At 41.8% G+C, this 23900-nt stretch overlaps 1 protein-coding gene across 8 annotated transcripts in view; it reads left to right on the forward strand.

Annotated features, from left to right (window-relative positions):
- CSGALNACT1 (chondroitin sulfate N-acetylgalactosaminyltransferase 1) overlaps positions 1-23900 on the forward strand; it is a 360764-nt gene that overhangs the window by 95853 nt on the left and 241011 nt on the right. The window contains exon 1 of one of the 8 annotated variants that reach the window (XM_050801858.1): positions 15270-17427. The exons of the other annotated variants lie outside the window; for them this stretch is intronic. The gene's annotated coding sequence lies outside the window, so the exon portion shown is untranslated. Of the gene's footprint in view, positions 1-15269; positions 17428-23900 lie in introns of those variants that run through there. 8 annotated transcript variants of the gene reach the window in all.

Raw genomic sequence — 23900 nt, forward strand, 5'->3', positions numbered from 1 at the left:
GATGATGACTAATGAGGAGCACAGTAGATTCACAGAGAGCATCCTGCGTTGTTCTTTGCAACCCCTTCCAGGCATTTGTAGCGCTACCACTCTTTTGTTTCCCTCTTTCCTTTTCCTTTCTTCATTACACACGTGCCTGACACTGCAAACAGACACTTGGCTTTCTGCCTTTGGCACAGCCTCATTGTCTCATGGGAGTGGTTGAAGGCTCAGAGTAGCTGGATGTGTGGCATGACCTCCTGAATGGGGGGAGAATAGGGCAGCTGTGCTAATGCCCCGGCTGATGGGTGCACCATCTCCCCGCCACTCAGAGTGGATGGTGAAGACAGAGCCAAAGGTGAGTATTACCAGTGTGGACCACTGTTGCCCAAGGATGGAAACTAGACAAATATCTCTTTCAGATATGTTTACCACACACACCCTAGCATCCACCTAGCAGGCACAGATGTTTCACTTTAGGATTTAAAGGTTTCCTCTGAGCAAAGAGGAAATAAGAGAATAGGAGGCCTTCCTAAAAAAGGAGTACGTTGCTTCCTAATACACTGCCTCCTAGTAATGTATAGCTGTTAACTATTTAGGTTGCATCCAATTATTGTGTGATGTGAACTTTTTTCAACCAAACATCAGCCTAACATTTTAACTTTGATTATTGTATCAGTAGGAGTGTTCAGAACATAAAACTATGTTGCAATTGTTTGGGTTGCTGGATTTCAGACTTTTTTTTCTTTTTTGTTTTTTTGGAGATAGTCTTGCTCTGTCACCCAGGCTGGAGTGCAGTGGTGTGATCTGAGCTCACTGCAACCTCCGCCTCCTGGGTTCAAGGGATTCTCCTGCCTCATCTTCCTGAGTAGGTGAGATTACAGATGTGTACCACCACGCCTGGCTCATCTTTGTATTTGGAGATGGGGTTTCACCATGTTGGCCAGGCTGGTCTCGAACTCCTGACCTTGTGAACCACCCGCCTTGGCATCCTAAAGTGCTGGGATTATAGGTGTGAGCCACCGCACCTAACCTTGGTTGCTGGATTTCAATAAAGAGCTGAAGCTGCTGAAGATGCGGGGGTGGCGGGGGCGGAGGGACAATTTAAACAGTGGGAAAGGGAAAGGGGTTGCTGCTGGTAGGGATGGTTAAAATATCTCAGCTCTTAGCCCAGCATAGTGAACACCAGGAAGGGGAATGATTAGGGAAATGGGCTTCACCAAATCTTGAACTATTAGGATGAAGGAGAAGCCTTTGGTCAAAACAAGCTGAGATTACATACGAGGAGAAACTGTTCATACAGAGGCCCAGACATCAGTGAAACTGATGGGAGAAATAGAAAGGCTAGGCATATCCATGACTTGAAATGAGTGGCACATCTGTAAGCAGCTTCTACTAGAAATAAAGACCTATCTGACCTTCTAGATCCATGGGAAGGAATGGCCACATCTTCTCTATGTGAACAGAATATTCCATGTGCTTATCACATTATCATAAGGAGCATGGCATAGATGATCATGAGTGACTATCTGGGATGGCTATCCTATGTCTCACGCAATCCGGGCCACATGTCACTTGTATTACTTAAACTTCACAGAGTGAGAATAGTACTGTATTACAGAACATTTGAAATGGCCTGGGGCAGCTATGGGCCAGGATACCAGACCCTCATACAATCACTGTGGGTTTGGTGCATTCCTTAGATTGAAGATAGTTTTTTATTGAGTTTTTACCTTCATTTAATCCCTTTCGTCAGTGCCGCACAGGAGCACTTAGGACTTTGCAGCGTTCCACTCAGGAACTGGGCCAGGCGACAGTGGTAGGTGACTCATCTTCACATGCTGTGGGCAGAGCCCCTGCCCAGTGTCCAGGCCATTGCAGGGCTGAAGAGATGAGGCTCTGGGAGAGGCCTTGTGGCTGCAGGGTGGTAGAACTGAACAGTCCTCTCAGGCTTGGTGGCTCACACCTGTAATCCCAGTGCTTTGGGAGGCTAAGGCAGGCGGATCATGAGGTCAGGAGATGGAGACCATCTTGGCCAACGTGGTGAAACCCCGTCTCTACTTTAAAAAAAAAAAAAAAAAAAAAAAGGGGGGGGAGGGTGGCACGCACCTGTAGTCCCAATTACTTGGCAGGGTGAAGCAGGAGAATCGCTTGATCCCAGGAGGCGGATGTTGCAATGAGCTGAGATTGCACCATTGCACTCCAGCCTGGGCAGCAGAGCAAGACTCTGCCTAAAAAAAACAAAAACAGAAACAGAAAAATTGAAGGGTCTTTGTGCCATAGAATGAGGTCGTTCTGGAGGTTTTGGGAATGCATACCTATGTAAGAACCTTGTGTTTTCCTATATGTAAAAGGGAGTGTGTCGTTCTGGACAAAGGAGCCACTGACGTTCTAGGGACTGGTGATTCTCATCTACCATGTCATTGCCTTTAATATTGGGGATCACGGGAAGGTAGGCTCTGAGAATGTGCCTGTAACAACTGGAGCTTTTGTGAGTAAGACGGGAAACTTTCCTTGCTACCTAGTAGGTCCTGCATGATGGCACACAAATTAACTCAGAACCCCAGATTCTTTAGATGTAGCAGAACTAGAAGTTTCTGGTTGAGGTTACAGTTACCCCCAAATCACCTGGCAAAGCATTGGTATTCCCCCCAATTTTGAAAGATGATAATCTTCTAGAGGCTGTGGCACCATAGTGTGACAGAAAAATTATGGAGCTGAGTCTCATTTCTGCCACTCATCAGCAGCGACAGAAGGTATAATTATCCCCAATTTACAGATGAAGAAATTAAGGCTTAGGGGGAATAAGTAATTTGCCTGAGGTTGTGCAGTTAAGATCTTGGACTGTAATTCAAGACTGTCTGGTCCCCAGACTGCACTCTTGAATCTGCTCCATCCTCTCATCTTTTTTGGTGAGGCAGACATTTATTGAATTTTCTCTGATCCCATGGCAGGATATATAGGATAACGTAGAATGCCCTGTATCAACGTGGGTATGGAATTGTGGACAAGAATGTGAACTCTCAAGCCCAATAGATTGATCGTTAAGTCATGGCCTGGCCACATCCTAGTTGTGAGACTGGGCAATTTACTTCCCATTGCCTCAGTTTCCCCATCTTTAAGACTGGGACAATAATAGTGCCTACTTTGTAGTTGTTAGAGTAGTAAATGAACTATGAAGAAAGTGGCTAGAGTCTAGCATATAATAAGCATTCAATAAATGTGAGGCAGTATTTTTGCCATGATATGCTGCCATCTCTTCAGGCAAGAGAATACGCAATCTGGGACTGGCAGGAAGCAGTGATTGCCCCTCGTACATGCACTGCTGGAGGGTTGTGTGCTTTGGTCACAGTCTGGGCAGACAGTGCTCTGAGCTGCATGCCAGGCAGGTGCTCTGAAGCTAGCAACAACAGGAGACGCTGGATGGCCTGCCAGCCTTTAGCCAATCACGTAGGCAGAGATTCATGGGATATGTATTCTATACTCATATGCAAAAGAGAAGATGAGAATTTAAGCTGATCCCTGATTTTGTTGAAAAACACTTTCGTGGTGGCTTATGTGATTCAGGCAGATTTAATTCAAATATTTTTAGAGTCACTCCCAGTACAGAGATAGAAGCTCTGGGGGATTCATATGACTAATTGTCTATGCCTGGGAAACACTCAATTCTGTCAGAAACCCACACAGTTTGTCACAAAAGCCTTTATAGAAGAGTTTGAATTGGCATATGAGAATTCATGTCTTGGGTTGATGCAAAGAGAATGTGGACAGCATCTAGGATAGGGGAAGGAGCCCAAGTAAGAATCTGACATAGCTGGGACAAAGAAAGTGTTGCTTGAAATCAAGAGTGACCAATGGGAAATAATGTGAGACACAGGCAAAATGGAGCTGAGTTAGTCTTGCTTTCTAGTATGGATCTAACCTGGTAGGCAAAGAAATGCTATGTGAACTCTTCTTATGTGAGATACCCTGATTAAATTTGGCCAAAATACATATATTCCTCTAATGGTACATCCAATTTTAAAATGTCAATATCATCCTGCAGAAAATGTACATGGCAAAGACATGTAAGGTGGTAGGTGGGGTGGGGGGAGCCCGGCCTTTTCAGTGAGAATTTAACAAGAGATTTCATTACTTAGATGACTGGGGGGAAAAAAAAAACATTTATGAAGCTGGTTATTCACAGCTCCAACAGATGTAACTAGCTATCAGGTACTGGCTTTGGAATATCGTGCCCCAAAGACCTATTTAACTTAGAAAGATTTACCAGATAAGTGTCTGAAGGTGAACAGTATGTATCGCTTTTCAGCCTCAATGCCCTTAAAGGAGTTGAAGCTTGCTAAATGCCACAGCTGATGAAAATATGGAGAAACATACCTCTTGCTGCTGCTGCTGCTGCTGCTGCTGCTGCTGCTGCTGCTGCTGCTGCTGCTGCTGGTTTTTTGTTGTAGGTTTGAGACAGGGCCTTGCTCTGTCACCCAGGCTGGAATGCAGTGTCACGATCTCGGCTCACTGCAGTCTCTGCCTCCTGGGTTCAACTGATTCTTGTGCCTCAGTCTCCCAAGTAACTGGGACTACAGGTGTGCACCAACATGCACAGCTAACTTCTGTAATTTCAGTAGAGATGGGGTTTCTCCATGTTGGCCAGGCCGGTCTCAAACTCCTGACCTCAGGTGATCCACCTGCCTTGGCCTCCCAGAGTGCTGGGATTACAGGCATGAACCACTATGCCCAGCCTCTTGTTTGGTTTTTGAGATTCCTCTCTTCAACTTTTCTTGGTAACTATTATCTTGAAACATACTAAAGTATTGTTGGTGAAATACTAAATTATATTAATCACCTTGGGCTAACAAAATGCCATAACAGATGTATTTTTTCAACTTGGGAGTTGGGAAATCCAAGATTAAGGTGCTGGTTTACTTGGTTCCTGTTGGGGGCTACCAAAAAACTGCCTCCAGGCTGTGTATGCATATGGCCTTTGCTTCATAAGGGCACTAATTGTATTATGAGGGCACACCCTCATGACCTTATCTAGCCCTAATCACCTTCCAAAGGCCCCATCTCCAAATCTGTCACATTGGGAGTTAGGGCTTTAACAGGAATTTTTTTTTTTTTTTGGACGGAGGGTGGGAGGGCACAAATATTCAGTCTAGAGTAATTGTTCCATCACTATTCTGCCTGAATAATGATTTCAAGGTGGAAAGAGACCTTAAAGATGAGCTAGTTAGACCACCAAGCTGATGCCTGAGTCTCCTGTGCCCTCAGGCCATCTAACCATGGCCTGGCAACCCCATTAGGGGGTGCCCAAGGTGCTCTGTTGGACCCTCCACTGAGTTTCCCAGTGGAAAAGTGGAGGTCCTTAAGATTGCCTATAAAAACCCATATAATTTGCCCCCACCTTGCTACTTCTGTCCTCATCTCGTAGCACTTCTTATTTTGCCACAGGGTCTTAGAACACTGTCTGGAACATTCTTTCCTTAGATTTGTTTTGCTCTTATTCTTAAGATGTTTTCTGAGATAGTACCAATGCCAGATTGAGATTTACTCTCTCTCTTGAACATGGAAGGTGTTTTCTATTGGATTTTGACTTCCATTGTGGCTCTTGAGAAATGGGGCTGTGGTTCCTTTAAAGATAATCCATCTTTTTCATTCTATTTGTGTATTTATCTTTGGTGTTCTGTGGTGTCTCTATAATATACTAGGTATAGCGAGTTTGTTTCAGTTTTGAATTTATTGGATCTTCTGCAACTTTAGATTGATGTCTTTTGTCAATTCTAGAAAATACCAGCCACTGTTTCTCCATAGGTTGCCTCTGATCCATTTTTTCCTTTTCTCATAAAAATTCAATTGGATCTGTTAGACATGTTTAACATTCTCATGTCTTCTAACCTCTCTTTCAGTTTCTTATCTGTGTCTTTCTCTGGTTTATTCTGGATTTCTACCGCTCTATCTTCAAGTTCACAAATTGTCTCTTCAGCTGTGTCTAGTCTACTAATAAACAAATTCTTTAAGTTTTACTTTACATGCTCTTTTTTCTTTTTCTTTCTTTTTTTTTTTTTTTTTTTTTTTGAGACGGAGCCTTACTATGTTGCCTGGGCTGGAATGCAGTGGCATGATCTCGGCTCACTGCAGTCTCTGCCTCTTGGGAGGCGATTCTCCTGCCTCCACCTCCCAAGTAGCTGGGACTACAGGTATGTGCCACCACGCTGAGCTAATTTTTGTATTTTTAGTAGAAACGGAGCTACACCATGTTGGCCAGGCTGGTCTGGAACTCCTGACCTTGTGATCCACCTGCCTTGGTCTCCCAAAGTGCTGGGATAATAGGCGTGAGCCACTGCACCTGGCCTACATGGTTTGATTTCTAAAAGTTCTATTTAACTATTTTTAAAAGCTGCTCAGTTTTAATAGTTTATTTCATACCCACTTTATAAATGCTAGTTTTATTTCTTTTAGACCTGATTGTTTGATATTTTGTGTTTGGTAAGTCTAATATTTGAAACTTTTGCTGATCTATTGTGTGTTTGTGTGTGTGGGTGGGGGGTTTCTCCTGGTTCTGGGTCACTGTGTGTGTGTGTGCGCGCGCGCACGCACGCATGCGCGTACACATGTGCATTTTAAGTGTACATTCAGTTTCCAGAATATTTACCTGTGGGGCCTCTGAGGTCTAGATTGAAGATGGGTTCCTCTGTAGAGAATTTGTTTGCTCCTGCTAAGTTTCTTCGGGCACTAGCAACCTGGAACCACCTTACAATTATTTTTTTGGCTTGAGGTTTTTCAGGCCATATAAAAATTGTGAATTGGACTAGAGGTGCTATATGAGGGTTAGGTTTTGATTCCAGACTTTGAGGATAGATCTTTTTCTCTCTGTTGGCTCATAAGATTTGAGAGCATCAAAGTGTCTTGCAGTTTCTGAGAGGTAGCCACACTGCTTGTTGATATGATAGCATTGTGCGAATTAGCAAAAGGCAATCCCGTCTTCAGACAGTTCGCTGCTGCTGGCCAGAAACTTTTCATAACATTGAAATCCATCATGACTGAAGTGAATGGAGTTCCCAGGTTACGGGAAGCACACGTTGCCCTCACCTAGGTTTGTAATGTGCCCCCTTCCATTCTGCCCTATCAAATCCTGCTTGATCTCCAAAGTTTAACTGAAATACTCTGTCCTCTGAGAAGACACCCGTGAATTCTCCAGCTCTAACCCCAAATGGTCCCCTCCTTTGAATTAGCATAGTAGTGGTGCATTCATCACAACTTTCTACCTTTTGTTATTATTATTATTATTATTATTATTTTTTGAGACGGAGTCTCGCTCTGCCGCCCAGGCTGGAGTGCAGTGGCCGGATCTCAGCTCACTGCAAGCTCCGCCTCCCGGGTTCACACCATTCTCCTGCCTCAGCCTCCCGAGTAGTTGGGACTACAGGCGCCCGCCACCGCGCCCGGCTAGTTTTTTGTATTTTTTAGTAGAGACGGGGTTTCACCGTGTTAGCCAGGATGGTCTCGATCTCCTGACCTCGTGATCTGCCCGTCTCGGCCTCCCAAAGTGCTGGGATTACAGGCTTGAGCCACCGCGCCCGGCCTTGTTATTATTTTTAAGTCTTCTATTGCCAGACTGAGAGCTACATGTTTTACTCATATTTCTATGTTCCATAGCCTTGAAGAGACAGTTGGAATATTTCTGTACAGGAGTTAAGTGAAAACAATTTTTTCGCTTTTCACAAACTTTTCACAAAGAATTAAAAGACTAGCAGCTGGGTTGGTGGCTCATGCCTGTAATCCCAGAACTTTGGGAGGCTGCGGGCAGGTCACTTGAGGACAGGAGTTTGAGACTATAGCATAGGCAAAATGGCAAAACTGTGTCTCTGCAAATATATATATATATGTGTGTGTGTGTGTGTATATATATGTGTGTATACATATGTGTGTATGTATATGTTTGTAAAAATTAGTGGGGAATGGTGGCACATGCCTTAGTTCCAGCTACTTGGGAGGCTGAGGTGGGAGGATTGATTGAGCCAGGGAGGTAGAGTCTGCAGTGAGCCATGATAATGCCACTGCACTCCAGCCTGTGCAACAGAGTGAGACCCTGCCTTAGAAGAAAAATAAAACCCAACTAGCAAATAGGAAGGTGCATCATGACTGTGTATAGTTGAGAAAGATTGTCAGAGTGGGTAAGAGCCTTCTCTGAGTGACAGCATATACCGTGTCACAGAGGGCTTGGATTTGTTGGTGTTGCCTCGATGCCTGGAGTGTAGAGTGGCTTTGGCGGGACTTTCATCCTATCGTAATGGAGTCAAAGGTGTCTTCTGCAGAGGAAAATGTTTGCACCATTCCAGGAAAATGACTCCTGCTGATCACTATTTTCTAAAGAGAGATTAGGCCATGCTACGCTACAAAAATGACTGCCCTAACATGTATTAGCATATTACTCAATATATTTTTACGCCCATTTGTTAAATAAAAGGATGCATGTCAATCTTTCTTCCTTTTTAATTCTGGTCTACCATCAGGTGATTTTAGAATTTTTTGTTGTTGTTGTTTTAGTAGAACCAGAGGAATACTTTCTTTGAAATCTTGATGACTAATATTTTGCTTTATTCGATACTTATGAAAAAGCATTTACTTTGTGCTAGACACTTAAAAAATTACCTGACTTAGGCCAGGCGCAGTGGCTCATGCCTGTAATCCCAGCACTTTGGGAGGCCAAGGTGGGCAGATCACGAGGTCAGGAGACCGAGACCATCCTGGCTAACATGGTATAACCCCGCCTCTACTAAAAATACAAAAAAAAATCAGCCGGGCGTGGTGGCGGGCGCCTGTAGTCCCAGCTACTCGGGAGGCGGAGGCAGAAGAATGGTGTGAACCCGGGAGGCGGAGCTTGCAGTGAGCCGAGATCGCCCCACTGCACTCCAGTGCGGGTGAGACAGGGAGAGTCAGTCTCAAAAATAAATAAATAAATAAATAAATAAATAAATAAATAAATAAATTACATAAATAAATAAAAAAATAAAATAAAATAAAATAAAATATAAAATATAAAATTACCTGACAGGCTGGGCACAGTGGCTCATGCCCTAATCCTAGCACTTTGAGAAACCAAGGCCGGGAGGATTGCTTGAGCTCAGGAGTTCAACACCAGCCAGGACAACATAACAAAACCCTGTCTCTACCAAAAATACAAAAAATTAGCTGCGCATGGTGGTGCATGCTTGTAGTCCCAGTTACTTGGGAGTCTGAGATGGGAGGATAGTCTGAGCTCTGGAGACAGAGGTTCCAGTGAGCTGAGATCACAACACTGCAATCCAGCCTGAGTTACAGAGCAAAACCCTCTCTCAAAAATAATTACCTGATTTAAATATTTAAATACCCTACAACTTCCTCATTTTAAAGATGGGGAAACCAAGCAAAACATAATTTGTCCTGGTCACTCAACCATTAAGGAATGAGGCTGCTGTGATACGGATTTAGGTTTACCTGATTCGAAAGCTTTTCTCTTTCCAGTGCATCACACACATTCAGACGTAATGGTAGAATTTGGGCAGATATTAAAGGTTAAACATTAAGTCTGTTGGAACGCCTTTCCTTCCCATTTGATATTCAAAGCTTGTTACCATGCTAACTGGACATGACCTTGTAGGAAAGTGATTGAGCATTTCCAGTTTCTGTTGTTTATTTTGAATTTGGAGAAACAGCTGGAAAATGTTATGTTCAATGACTATTACTGACTTAATGACTCACGTTGGTGTCATGGTGTGGAGGTCCTCAAGCACTCTGAAAGCAATCAGTTCATGTGTTTGCAGTGATGATTGAGTAAGGCAGCTTTTCATGCAGTGGGCACACCCTGGGCGTTGCAGGATCACCTTTAGACCTTCACGGTCCCTGTCGGGCGAAGCTGGGATTTGCTTTCTGTGAACCTAGCATGGCTTCCTTACAAGGAAGGCGAGAGGGGAATGGAGGCATGTCAGACAGTAAACACCTGTAGTCATCCTCCTGTACTTTACGATAACCAAGAGGAGATGTGGGTAGGTATTGGATAGAAGGATTTGATGCTCAAGAGAAATGTACAGAAATGTACAGCTGAAGACTTTTTTTTTTTTTTTTTTTGGAGACATGGTCTCATTCTTTCACCCAAGCTGGAGTGCAGTGGCACAGTCATGGTTCATTGATTGCAGCCTTGACCCCTTGGGCTCAAGCAATCCCTCCACCTCAGCCTCCCAAGTAGCTGGGACTACAGATGGGTGTCACCACATCCAACAGTTGTTTTTAACTTTTTGTGGAGATGGGATTCTCACCATATTGCCCAGGCTGGTCTCAAACTCCTGGGCTCAAGTGAGTCATACCTCTTGACCTCCCAAAATGCTGGTATTACAGGCATGAGCCACTGCACCTGGCCACAGCTGAAGGTTCTGATTTGGTTCTCAACACACATAGATGGGACTTACAGCCATGGGATTGGATGAGGGTGCAGGGTAGTCCCCTGAGGCACACAACAGGCCATGAGAAAGGAGTCTGCGGGGTATAATGGGAACCAGTATCCAAAGAGACAGGAGGGTGGGGGCTCTGAAATCCAGAGAGGGGAGGATTGCTGCCTGTAGGGATACTCAGTGATGTCAACAGCACTATGTGCTCAGCCTCCCTTAGCAGGATAGGAGAACTGAGAAAGCTACAAGGACAGGAGGTGACCATCCATTGGGAATGTGGGTTGAAGGGAAGCAAAATCGAGGGGACAGAGGTCTTCTGGGGACAGAGGGGACAGAGGTTTGGTTAACTGGGTGGACACTGGTTCCATCAAGAGGGACAGTGATTCTGGGAGCGGGGAGTTGGTTTGAACCGTGGCAATGGATTCAGTTTTCATCAGTTCATAATTCACTTTAATGGTTTTCATTAAAATTGTATGCTTATGCCTCCCAAACTTGTAAGTAGTTACATATAAAGAGAGGAGGGCAAAGCAGATACTTGGTTAGTGGAAAATTTGAGGGCAGAGGGAAAGAGCATTTGAGGAAAGCTGCAAGGCCACGGAGATCCTAGTCAAGAGAAGCTGGGGTCATCTGGTAAACTGAGGATGAGAAGGGAGTTTGGAGGAAAGTCAGAAGTTAGCATTGCTGCCGAGGAGTCAAGTATGTTAATAGCAGAGAAGTATCTATTGATTTTTGGCAAAGATGATGACTGGAGTGGTGGGGTCAAAATTCAATTAACACAGGGATTTTAAGTGGAACAGCAGGAGGTGGGGAAAGTGCAGATTTCTGTTTCCCGAAGTCAACTGTCAATAGAGGAGCAGCGGATAGAGAAGGAGAGGGTCAAAGAGACGGAGGTCATTATGTTTTGTGTAGTCTGTGCGCTGATGGAAAGAGGCAATAGAGAGAGAGGGAGGCTGACAATACCGCAGAGGATGAACTGAAGGAGCGACCTCTAAGGGGAGGTAGGAGGTAGATGGGAAGAGAGACAGTTCATCTAGTGAATTAGAAGGGATGGAGGTAAAGACAGGTGAGGATGCATCTATTTCTAGATATGCATGGATGGTCGTGGTCCATGAATATTTGAATTGGTATATACTGTCATAAAGTTATATCAACTCGCCTTCCTTGATCTTGGCCACCAAATATTTGCCATTAGGAAAGTTACTATTAATAAAGCTCATATCAGTCAGAATGGCTATTAAAAAGTAAAAAGCAGGCCTGATACAGTGACTCATGCCTGTCATCTTAGTACTCTGGGAGGCCTAGGCAGTTGGATTGCTTGAGCCCTAAAGTTTAAGAACAGCCTGGGCAACATGGCAAAACCTTATCTCTACAAAATTAAAAAAAAAAAAAAATTAAAATTAAAATTAGCTGGATGTGGTAGTGTACACCGGTAGTCCCAGCTACTCAGGAGGCTGAGGTAGGGGATTGCTTGATTCCAGGCGGTGAAGGGTGCAGTGAGCGTAGATCATGCCACTGCACTCTAGTCTGGGTGAGATCAGACTAGATCTCTTTAAGACAGAGTGAGATCCCGTCTTAAAAAAAAGTCAAAAAACAACACGCGCTGGTGAGGTTGCAGAGAAAAGGGAACACATTCACTGCTGGTGAAAATGTAAATTGGTTATCCATCGTGGAAAGCAGTTTGGAGATTTCTGAAATAACTTAAAACAACCATTTAACCCAGTAATCTCATTACTGGGTATATACCCAAAGAAATAAAAATCATTCTACCATAAAAACGCATGCATGTGTATGTTCATTACAGCACTATTCACAATAGCAAAGACATGAAATTAATATAGATGCCCATTAATGGTGGACTAGATAAAGAACATGTGGTACATACATACCATGGAATACTATGCATCCATAAACAAAATCATGCCCTTTGCTGCAACATGGATGAAACTGGAGCCCATTATACTAAGCGAATTAATGCAGGAACAGAAAACCAAGTACTGTATGTTCTTACAAGTGGGAGCTAAACATTGAGTACACATGAACACAAAGATAGGAACAATAGATGCTGGGGCCTAACTGAAGGTAGATGATGGGTGGAGGATGAAGATAAAACTATTGCGTACAAGGCTTATTGCCTTGGTGATGAAATAATCTGTATATAAAATGTCCACAACAGGCTGTTTACCCATGTAACAGACATATACAGGTACCCCTGAACCTAAAATAAAAGTTGGAGAAAATTAAGTAGAAAATAAAAAAACAGGCTGGGCATGGTGGTTCATGCCTGTAATTCCAGCACTTTGGGAGGCCAAGATGGGGGGATCGTGAGGTCAGGAGATCGAGACCATCCTGGCTCATACTGTGAAACACCATCTCTACTAAAAATACAAATAATTAGCCGAGTGTGGTGGCGGGTGCCTGTAGTCCCAGCTACTTGGGAGGCTGAGGCAGGAGAATGGCGTGAACCCGGGAGGCAGAGCTTGCAGTGAGCTGAGATCGTGCCACTGCACTCCAGCCTGGGTGACAGAGCGAGACTCTGTCTAAAAAATAAATAAATAAATAAATAAATAAATAAAAATAAAAAGCAGAAAAGGTATCATTACCTTCATTTTGCAATGCAGTGGCGTCAGTGAAATCCAGAATTTTGTAAAGTTTTACTGGAACATGATCTATGGCTAGTTCTGCACTACAATGGCAAAACCTGAACTGTCCACCATCTGACCCTTTTCAAAAAAACTTTCTGACCCTTATACAGTTGATTCCATCAAGGCCCAGAGGGAATGTTGACCTCTGAAGACCCCACCTCCATGCTAATCTCTGAGCCCGTCTTTTCTTTGTTCCTTGGTATTCTCCTGATGCTGCAAACTCTGAGAATTATCTCTCCAGCACTTTGAACAGTTAAAATTGCTAAGGATACGGGAGCAACTTGTGACTCTTCACCTGAGTCCTGGAAGTACAGGTTTAAGCTGCTTTAGTTTTTAGTCACCTTTTCTAAGAAGCCAAGGCTCACTTCCTGGCCGAAAATCATTACCAAAATCCTCACTTATTCCTTATTCCAAACAAAAGAAACAAACTGGTTTTGTTTCCTTGCTTTGCATTTCCTCAGCGCTTGAGCATGTTGTTTCAGTCTGCTGTAGCTGGTTTCCTGGGAGGGTCCCCGCTGTGCTGGGCTCCACCATGCTGTCTCCACACCTGATGGTCTTGAGGACAAGAACCACACTGACCCTGTCATCAGCATCTTGTGTTCCACCATTGCTGAGCGTGTTATTGCTGCCCATTGGATGGTGTCTGATTTAGCTGAAAAAATTAAGTGGTTCACTTTGCTCACTTACACATAAAATAATGTACTAATTACTAGCTCTTCTCAGTCATTCTTGAAATCAGAAACCCTCCTGAATCTTTTGAAATCCACTTTGAATTACTGACCACATTTGAAAGCACAGTATTTACCAGTACGTCTCTCTTTTTCACACTGCTTACAGTTGGCAAGAGAAAAATCTAAATCTATTTCTTTGTCGAGCTTTCAAATACTTCTGAAGGGGCTAAGATTTTAACAGTTGCAGTTTGATTCTACAACCTCATTGATCAGATTATACTTCTATTTCGTTTTATGTATTGCCTGGTGCCTTGCCACTCAAAATGTCATCTACCCACTGGGAGTATCCTTGTTAGAAATGCAGGATCTGGGTCTCACCCCAGAGCAACTGAGTCATTTTAACATGATCGCGGGTGATGCTCAAGATACATGTGCAAGTTTGGGAAGCACTTTTCTGGGCTGCTGATCTTGTATTTCAGAAAAACATACATAAATAGGGCCCTACTTCACAGAACTTTTATGTTTTATATATTATGAAGATGTGGTTTCATATGTTATGGTGAATGTATTCCCTACCAGAAAAATTTTACTGGTTGTCTATTATTAGGGCTTACAGTTAAGAGATACATAATTGCTTCCCTCCTTTTTTGCTACTTGGAATGCATTTAATTTCTTCCTTTAATTAGAAATAAAGCCCAAAACTTTTACTATTTTTAACAAGAGTCTTGACTAATCTGTAGTAAACAAACAACCTCAACCCTCACCCATGGCAATAGGCTTGATGCTGGTTTTGGGGGCTATGCATATTTTTATTGTTACCCTTTGATTATTTTGGAAATTGCATGTATTCGTAACTGTGAATTCCATATAGAATTACGTTGTATTTTCCATCTTTTTAAGTACTTGGAAAAACTAAGGGATTAATTATACAAGTAAGCACATAGGACTAGAAGAGCATTTCTTTAAAAATATATAATATACAGCACCATTCATGTTGTCCTTCTTCCTAATTAATTCCAGAAGGCAGAGTAAAAAAAACACTGGATTTTTATTATTATTATTTTTTTTTGCACAGATCATGCTCATGTATAGAATACCAAAGATTCAGGGAGAATAAATCTTCCTATTTCCGTCTTCTAGCCAAGCAGTCCCTTCCTTAGAGTGAGTGCTCTTAGAAGCTTTCTGTGGGTGCTTTCGTAGCTAGTATCTACACCAGGAGGTTCTTTGTAGTCATACCTAAGAAAATGGGCACCAACTTTGTGACCCTGGGCAAGTGAGTAAACCTCATTGTGCCTCCATTTTTCTCATCTGCAAAATGGGAATATTAGAATCACTGAGAGGAACAAATGAGATAATTCATGTACATTGCTAGCAATTATTGACACACACAATACAGTCAACAAATATCAACTATTAATGTTATATGTGAGTGCCTGTCTTCACTTTCCTGTATATACATACACAGTAGAGTACTACTATATATTTTAATACTTTGCTTGTTTTTAAAGCTAACCGTTTGAGATCTTTAACTCTGTAGAGTTTGATTTATTAGGTATAGAGCTACTGCATTTGTTCTAATGACTCTACAGTATTCTGTTTTATGGATATAATTTATCCAGTTCTCTGTTAATGGAATTAAGGTGTTCGCATTATTTTTGTTTGTTTCTTTGCGACAGGGTCCCGCTCTGTCACGCAGGCTGGAGTGCAGTGGCGCCACCATGGCTCACTACACCCTCAGTTGCCCCAGGCTCAGGTGATCCTCCCACCTCAGCCTCCTGAGTGCCTGGAACTACAGGTGTATACCACCATGCCCAGCTAATTTTTGTATTTTTTGTAGAGACGGGTTTTCACCATGTGGCCCAGGCTAGTCTGGAACTCCTGAGCTCAAGCAATCCTCCCGCCTTGGCCTCCCAGAATGCTGGGATGACAGGTGTCAGTCACCATGTTGGGCCAAGTTGTTTCCATTCTTAGGGTTTTATAAAAAGCCTTGGTGAAATGGATGTGTACATGTGGAGATGTATCTGTAAAGGAACTTTCTAGAAATTGAATGTAGAAATGGTCAAAGTATAGGCTTTAATTTTAGATATTGATGAATTGCTCTTCACAGAATGATATACTCCTACCAGCAGAGAATGAGAGTGCATGTTTTTGACAGTTTGCTTCTAACTTTAATTTTTAAAATGCAGTTTTGTTCACGAATAAAAAAATACTCATTCATATTTGGAAATTTGATTAAGGTTGCTAGATTCTTTGGAACAGATTGAGTGGTAGGAAGATAACACTTAATGCTTTATTCTTAAGTGTTGGAAGGAGAAACAAAGTGGTCTAGTGAGCTGTTTTTAAAGGAACTGTATAATATGTAACACATTGTCATTATATTCACTAACTCCCAAACTATTATTGAGATACTGAAACAAAACAAAGAGCTTGAATGGAAACCCTGAGCAACAATGTATTTACTTTCCACTTGCAGCAGGGCTTGGCCTCTCAGACGCTCCTTGAAGCGCCTTGGCTTAGCAATACAGTCTCTTGTGTCCAGGGTCTCAGATTGGCACAACACAGAGTGCCTTTCTTATATTCAAATGTTTCGTTATGCAAATTCTTGATGCCAGCCAAGCTGCCCATATAGCTTTTGTTTGGGATGTAGGTGAAAATTTATTCTAAATACTTTCAAATATTAACATAATCTCCTAAGTAACCCAGTCCCAAAGCTTGTATCAGCATCTGATATCCTGTACCATATGACCTGCACTTGGTAATTTGGGGGCAATCGAAGATACTTGCAGTTCCTTTATCTGTTTTACATTTTGTAAATCATGCAGCCATTGAATTTTACAGAGTTCCTAAGACACCGCTCTCTGGATACAGAACTCTGATCTGTGGTAAGAATTAGGATTAGTACTGAGATACACATTCATAATCCATTTGGCAGATGATCACTGGGCTCTCTTTGAATATTCAGATGAGCTGAGGAATTGAAAGAGGAGGAATAAAGACAACATGCCAAGATACAGATAAATGCATGGCCATTTTTATTTTTTATTGCTTAAATATTTTTTGAGACAAGATCTTGCTCTGTCGCCCAGGGTGGAGTGCAGTGGCATGATTCCAACTCAGTACATCTCTGAACTCTTGGCCTCAAGCGGTCTTCTTGCTTTGACCTCCCAAAATGTTGGGAATACAGGTGTGAGCCAATGTGTGTAGCCTCCTATAGCCATTTTTAGTTACTGGGGTATAAAATCAGGAAATACTTGTTGGATATCAGGTGTGTTGAATGTGGCACCTGGTCATGGTGAGAAGCCATGAGTTGTCAGCTGACCTCTCCCAGCCTGATGGGAAGGCCCTAGCTGCTTCAGTACTTCAGAAGCTGACCTTCAGGGTGGCTTATGATGCTGCACTCAGCTGCTGTGAGATTTGCTCTTAACCCAAGTGGACTTCTTATTTAGGGGACCACTAGGCTTCTTATTTAGGGGACCAATACGCTTACGCGTGCTTGGTGGTAAGCTGAGCCACTCAGCCATGTAGATTTCACCATGTTTTACAGGCCAAAGGAGGTCATGCTTGTATTGTTGGTAGAGCTGAGCACCAAAACTGTTTATTCAGGATTGTTGTTATTTCTCCTTAGCAACTTGACAAGATCTGGACACTGAGGAAGTGTGTCTCTTATCCACCTCTTTAGAATCGAGGTCAACAGAATAGATGCTGTTAAGTTTCATGGTAGGTACCATTTATGTAGCACTTACTATGGGCTAGGTCTTTTTGTCAATTGTTAACTGTAACAGGAGATGGATATTTATAGACCCCTTTTATAGGTGAAGAAATTGAGTCTGAGAGTTTTAAGTATTAATAAAATGTGCCGACTAGTAAGGGGGCACCACTGAGATTCACACACAGGGCTTTCTTGTACCGAAGGAGGTATTTCCTTACCCCCTATGCTATTCTGTCAGCTAAAAATAAAAGTGTCTATAGCAATATAAGGGGCTGTCACATCCATTGGACACAATTGTTTCTTCTAATAAGGACTCATTATTACTCCTAGTTCTACTACCCTTAATGTAATTATGATCAATTTTCATGTTGCAAATGATTTTCAGTATCTCTTCAAATTATCTTTATTACTTCTCTGAAAATTCAGGCTTAATTTATTGACAAGTTGTCCAAATTGTCCTTTAACTTTTCAGTCATCAGCAAAATCACACGGAATCTTTCTTCAGCCTCTGGGGATGGCTGGAGCTTTGTCTCTTTCTCTCTCAGCAAGGTCATTGCCTAATTCCCTTACGATCCAGATGCGTGACAGGGAGTGTCCTTATTTTACACAGATTTATCTTGTATTTCCAGTATTTTTCTCTTGTTTTTCTACTGAGTAATATCGATTTTTGTCTTCATTAATTCTTCCCATCGCCGCCAATTTTCTTCACTCTTTGTGTTCAACATCTCTTTTAAAGTGTTGTTCAATAGGCTTATTCTCGATGTGTTGATTTCTCACTCTTATTTCTTATTTTTCTTTTAATTATAAGGCTTATTGTATTTTCTACAACGTGATTTCCCCTCTCTTTGGAGGGTGTATTGTTACTTCTCTGGTGGAATTCTTTTCACCGTTTGCCCATTCCTTTTATCCCTGTTTTGTTTCTAGGCTGTGTGGAGTTTGTGGTTGGTGTGGGTTGGGCAGAGAGAGCCCAGGCCAGCACTGCCCCAGAGGAACCAGAGGGCCCTGTCAGAGCCTGGGCTACATTTGATCACTCGGGTTGCTGCCATTTCATTCTCTTCCTACCTGTCCCAGACACTGCTGCCAACACCAATCAAAGCTTTCCCCCTGTGCTTGCAAGTCAGGCGGTGCCCACAGCATCAGTGACCCCGGACTAGACTCTGATGTCCAGTCTTTCATAATGGACTTACAACTTCTATTCGTTGGTAGGCAAGCTGGGCTTTGAACCATGCATTTAGTACCCACTATCTCGACCTTACATCCACCCTTCAAGGTTCCTTCTTATCTGTGTTTGACAGCGGCAGAAATGCATGCTCTGGGAGGTTAAGAACCTTGCCAAGGAGCACACAGCTTGTAAGTGGCCTTCACTGGGATTCTATCTCCTGTCTGTGTTACTTCAGAATCTAGAGTATTGCCACCACAGCAGCTTGTTCTCTGACAAAGGGAATCTGGTGCTTGAGTATTTTTTACACCTTTTGTTATCTTCATTTGGATCGTATCTTCCATGTCTTCATTAGTGGATGTCTTGGCTATGCCCCGCTGTTGTGTTTTAACACCATTGCATCATGCTCCCTAAAGTTACTTATCTTTCCCTGTTTGACTTATTAATAATCCAGCACATTGTTGCCTTTGTTCATTGTATTAGAATCAAATAACTGGTGAATCCTGTTTCCCAGCCTCCTGCCTTGCTGAGAGCAGGCCTAAATTAATTATGATGTTTTGCTCTGAGAGTCTAATCATATCAAAATCAAGGTTATTGATGATTTTCTTTTTAATGAATTCAACTTTGATGCTTAAAAGACTTTCATGTAGATCCTTCCATTTTTATCAAAACTTGATTTTTACTCTTAAACTTGTCTCTTGTCCAGACAGAGGCTGCTGTGATTTACACAGGAATATTATTAATACCTGGCTGACGGCATGTTGGGATAAGACTTTTATGGATCTAGGATATGCCTCACTTTCATAAAACACTCATAATGACTTTTTTTTTTATCTGCATTACAAGATCTTAGATTGGGTATCTGAGGTCATTTTCAGTTCTGTAATTCTGGTTTAGAAGCAGCTTTGGCTTGATGATGAGATGACTAGCAACGTTTCCTCTTTTTTTTTTTTTTTTTTTGAGACATAGTTTCACTGTGTTACCCAGGCTGGAGTGCAGTGGCACCATCTCGGCTCACTGCAACCTCTGCCTCCTGGGTTCAGGCAATTCTCCTGCCTCAGGCTACCAAATAGCTGGGATTACAGGCGCATGCCACCATGCCCAGCTAATTTTTATATTTTTAGTAGAGATGGGGTTTTACCATGTTGGCCAGGCTGGTCTCGAACTCCTGACCTCAGGCGATTCACCCGCCTCAGCCTCCCAAAGTGGTGGGATTACAGGCATGAGACACTGGACCTGGCCCCTCTTGTTATCTTTTTTTTTTTTTTGGAGGGGTTAAGAACTGTTTTTCAGGTTTATTTTTTCTGATTAAGAAATTAATATATGTGAAAACAAAAAATAAATATACTAATTATGGAAAATGTGGAAAATCCATAAATATATAAAGAATAAAATAAGTTACCTATAATTTTACCTACTAGTGACATTACAACGATAATCACTATTAATTATTTTGTTATATTTGCCTTTAATCCATGTGTGTGCACTGTGTGCACACATATTTTGCAATCTTGATATTGTAACACATTTAACATATGTCATAAATTTTCTATTAAAAACTCATAATCATATCATACTGAATGGGCAAAAACTGGAAGCGTTCCCTTTGAAAACTGGCACAAGACAGGGATGCCCTCTCTCACCACTCCTATTCAACATAGTGTTGGAAGTTCTGGCTAGGGCAATCAGGCAAGAGAAAGAAATCAAGGGTATTCAGTTAGGAAAAGAAGAAGTCAAATTGTCCCTGTTTGCAGATGACATGATTGTATATTTAGAAAACCCCATCATCTCAGCCCAAAATCTCCTTAAGCTGATAAGCAACTTCAGCAAAGTCTCAGGATACAAAATCAATGTGCAAAAATCACAAGCATTCTTATACACCAGTAACAGACAAACAGAGAGCCAAATCATGAATGAACTCCCATTCACAATTGCTTCAAAGAGAATAAAATACCTAGGAATCCAACTTACAAGGGATGTGAAGGACCTCTTCAAGGAGAACTACAAACCACTGTTCAGTGAAATAAAAGAGGACACAAACAAATGGAAGAACATACCATGCTCATGAATAGGAAGAATCAATATTGTGAAAATGGCCATACTGCCCAAGGTAATTTATAGATTCAATGCCATCCCCATTAAACTACCAATGACTTTCTTCACAGAATTGGAAAAAACTGCTTTAAAGTTCATATGGAACCAAAAAAGAGCCTGCATTGCCAAGACAATCCTAAGCCAAAAGAACAAAGCTGGGGGCATCACGCTACCTGACTTCCAACTATACTACAAGGGTACAGTAACCAAAACAGCATGGTACTGGTACCAAAACAGAGATATAGACCAATGGAACAGAACAGAGCCCTCAGAAATAATACCACACATCTACAGCCATCTAATCTTTGACAAACCTGACAAAAACAAGAAATGGGGAAAGGACTCCCTATTTAATAAATGGTGCTGGGAAAATTGGCTAGCCATAAGTAGAAAGCTGAAACTGGATCCTTTCCTTACTCCTTATACAAAAATTAATTCAAGATGGATTAGAGACTTAAATGTTAGACCTAAAACCATAAAAACCCTAGAAGACGACTTAGGTAATACCATTCAAGACATAGGCATGGGCAAGGACTTCATGTCTAAAACACCAAAAGCAACGGCAACAAAAGCCAAAATTGACAAATGGGATCTAATGAAACTAAGGAGCTTCTGCACAGCAAAAGAAACTACCATCAGAGTGAACAGGCAACCTACAGAATGGGAGAAAATTTTTGCAACCTACTCATCTGACAAAGGGCTAATATCCAGAACCTACAAAGAACTCAAACAAATTTACAAGGAAAAAAACCCATCAAAAAGTGGGCAAAGGATATGAACAGACACTTCTCAAAAGAAGACATTCATACAGCCAACAGACACATGAAAAAATGCTCATCATCACTGGCCATCAGAGAAATGCAAATCAAAACCACAATGAGATACCATCTCACACCAGTTAGAATGGCAATCATTAAAAAATCAGGGAACAACGGGTGCTGGAGAGGCTGTGGAGAAATAGGAACACTTTCACACTGTTGATGGGACTATAAACTAGTTAAACCACTGTGGAAAACAGTGTAGCGATTCCTCAAGGATCTAGAACTAGAAATACCATTTAACCCAGCCATCCCATTACTGGGGATATACCCAAAGGATTATAAATCATGCTGCTATAAAGACACATGCACATGTATGTTTATTGCGGCACCATTCACAATAGCAAAGACCTGGAACCAACCCAAATGTCCATCAGTGACAGACTGGATTAAGAAAATGTGGCACATATACACCATGGAATACTATGCAGCCATAAAAAAGGATGAGTTCATGTCCTTTGTAGGGACATAGATGCAGCTGGAAACCATCATTCTCAGCAAACTATCACAAGAACAGAAAACCAAACACCACATGTTCTCACACATAGGTGGGAATTGAACAATGAGATAACTTGGACACAGGAAGGGGAACATCACACACCGGGGCCTGTTGTGGGGAGGGGGTAGGGGGAGGGATAGCATTAGGAGATATACCTAATGTAAATGACGAGTTAATGGGTGCAGCATACCAACATGGCACATGTATACATATGTAACAAACCTGCACGTTGTGCACACGTACTCTAGAACTTAAAGTATAATTTTTAAAAACCCTCATAATCATAACTTTAATATTAGACAATATTTTATAAAATCTATATGCCATAACTTACCATTCTCCAATGTTAGGCATGTAAATTATAATTTTATGAACAATGCCCCTATGTACACAAGAGTGCATATACATCTTTGTCCACATTTATGACTGTTTCATTTAGATTCATTCCCCAAAGTAAAATTACTAGGTCAAAAAGTAAGATCACTTTAAATATACTTGATACTTGCCAGATTACTGCTAAATTATTTACCTGAGTGACTGAGTCAATTTCCACTGCAGCCAGCAGTGGGTGGAAGCCTGGACTCAATATTCTCCAACAGGCATTGTGTGCTATCATGGTTAATTTGATCAACAAAAACTAATGTTTTCTCAATTTGCAGTTCTTTATCAGTGAATTTATTAAACTTCAGAAAATCTGTGTATTAACCTTTTCACTACTTTAAAGAAACTCTCTACCTTTTTTTTTTTTTTTTTTTTTTTTTGAAATGTAGTCTCACTCTCTTGTCCAAGCTGGAGTGTGCAGTGGTGCAGTCTTGGCTTACTGCAACCTCTGCGACTCAGGTTCAAGCAATTCTTTGAGCCTCCTGAGTAGCTGGGATTACAAGTGCACACCACCACACCTGACTAATTTTTTGTATTTTTAGTAGACACAGGGTTTCACCATGTTGGCCAGGCTGGTCTGGACTCACGACCTCATGTCATCCTCCTGCCTTGGCCTCCCAAAGTGATGAGATTACAGGCATGAGCCACCGTGCCTGGCGAAAGTTCCCTACTTTTTAATCTATTGAACTGTAGTATGTTTCTTACAGCTTGTAAAACATCTTTATAGATTAGGGATATTGGCACTTTATTATATTTGTTGAAAGCATTGTCCTAGTTGGTTATTATTGGCTTTTAAAAATGATTTTTTAATGTTTAATTTGCTATTTTTTTTTTTCAATACAGAGTCTTGCTCTGTCGCCCAGGCTGGAGTGCAGTGTCGCGATCTCGGCTCACTGCAAGCTCCGCCTCCCGGGTTCACACTATTCTCCTACCTCAGCCTCCTGAGTAGCTGGGACTACAGGCACCTGCCACAACGCCCGGCTAAGTTTTTTTGTATTTATTTATTTTTTTTCAGTAGAGATGGGGTTTCACCATGTTGGCCAGGATGGTCTCAATCTCCTGACCTCATGATCCGCCTGCCTCGGCCTCTCAAAGTGCTCGGATTACAGGTGTGAGCCACCACGCCTGGCCTGCTGATTTTTATTCAGTATTTTAATTTACTGTATAATAGTTCGTAATATACTGTATAACATATAATTTACTATATAAAGGTAAATTTACTAATTCAACTTGGTAATTTTAATTTTGAAGTAATCAAGTATATACCTTTTATGTGTGTGATTCCTGCCATCATTTTAGAAAACCTCCCATCCAGAAGGATGATCACAATTTAACTGTATTTTCTTCTAGTTTCTCTAATGGGATTTAAAAACTTTAACTGTATTATTTACATGGAACGTATTTTGAATTATATTTTGAAATGGAGAAAAATCTCACTTGATTTTCCTTCCATAGACAATCCGTTGACTGACCCAGCAATTTTTCTTGTTGTTGAGTAAGGCTTTGTATCCCCACAGCTGTTTTTTGTTT

Source organism: Macaca thibetana, chromosome 8 (genome assembly GCF_024542745.1).
Source record: "Macaca thibetana thibetana isolate TM-01 chromosome 8, ASM2454274v1, whole genome shotgun sequence".
NCBI lineage: Eukaryota > Metazoa > Chordata > Mammalia > Primates > Cercopithecidae > Macaca > Macaca thibetana.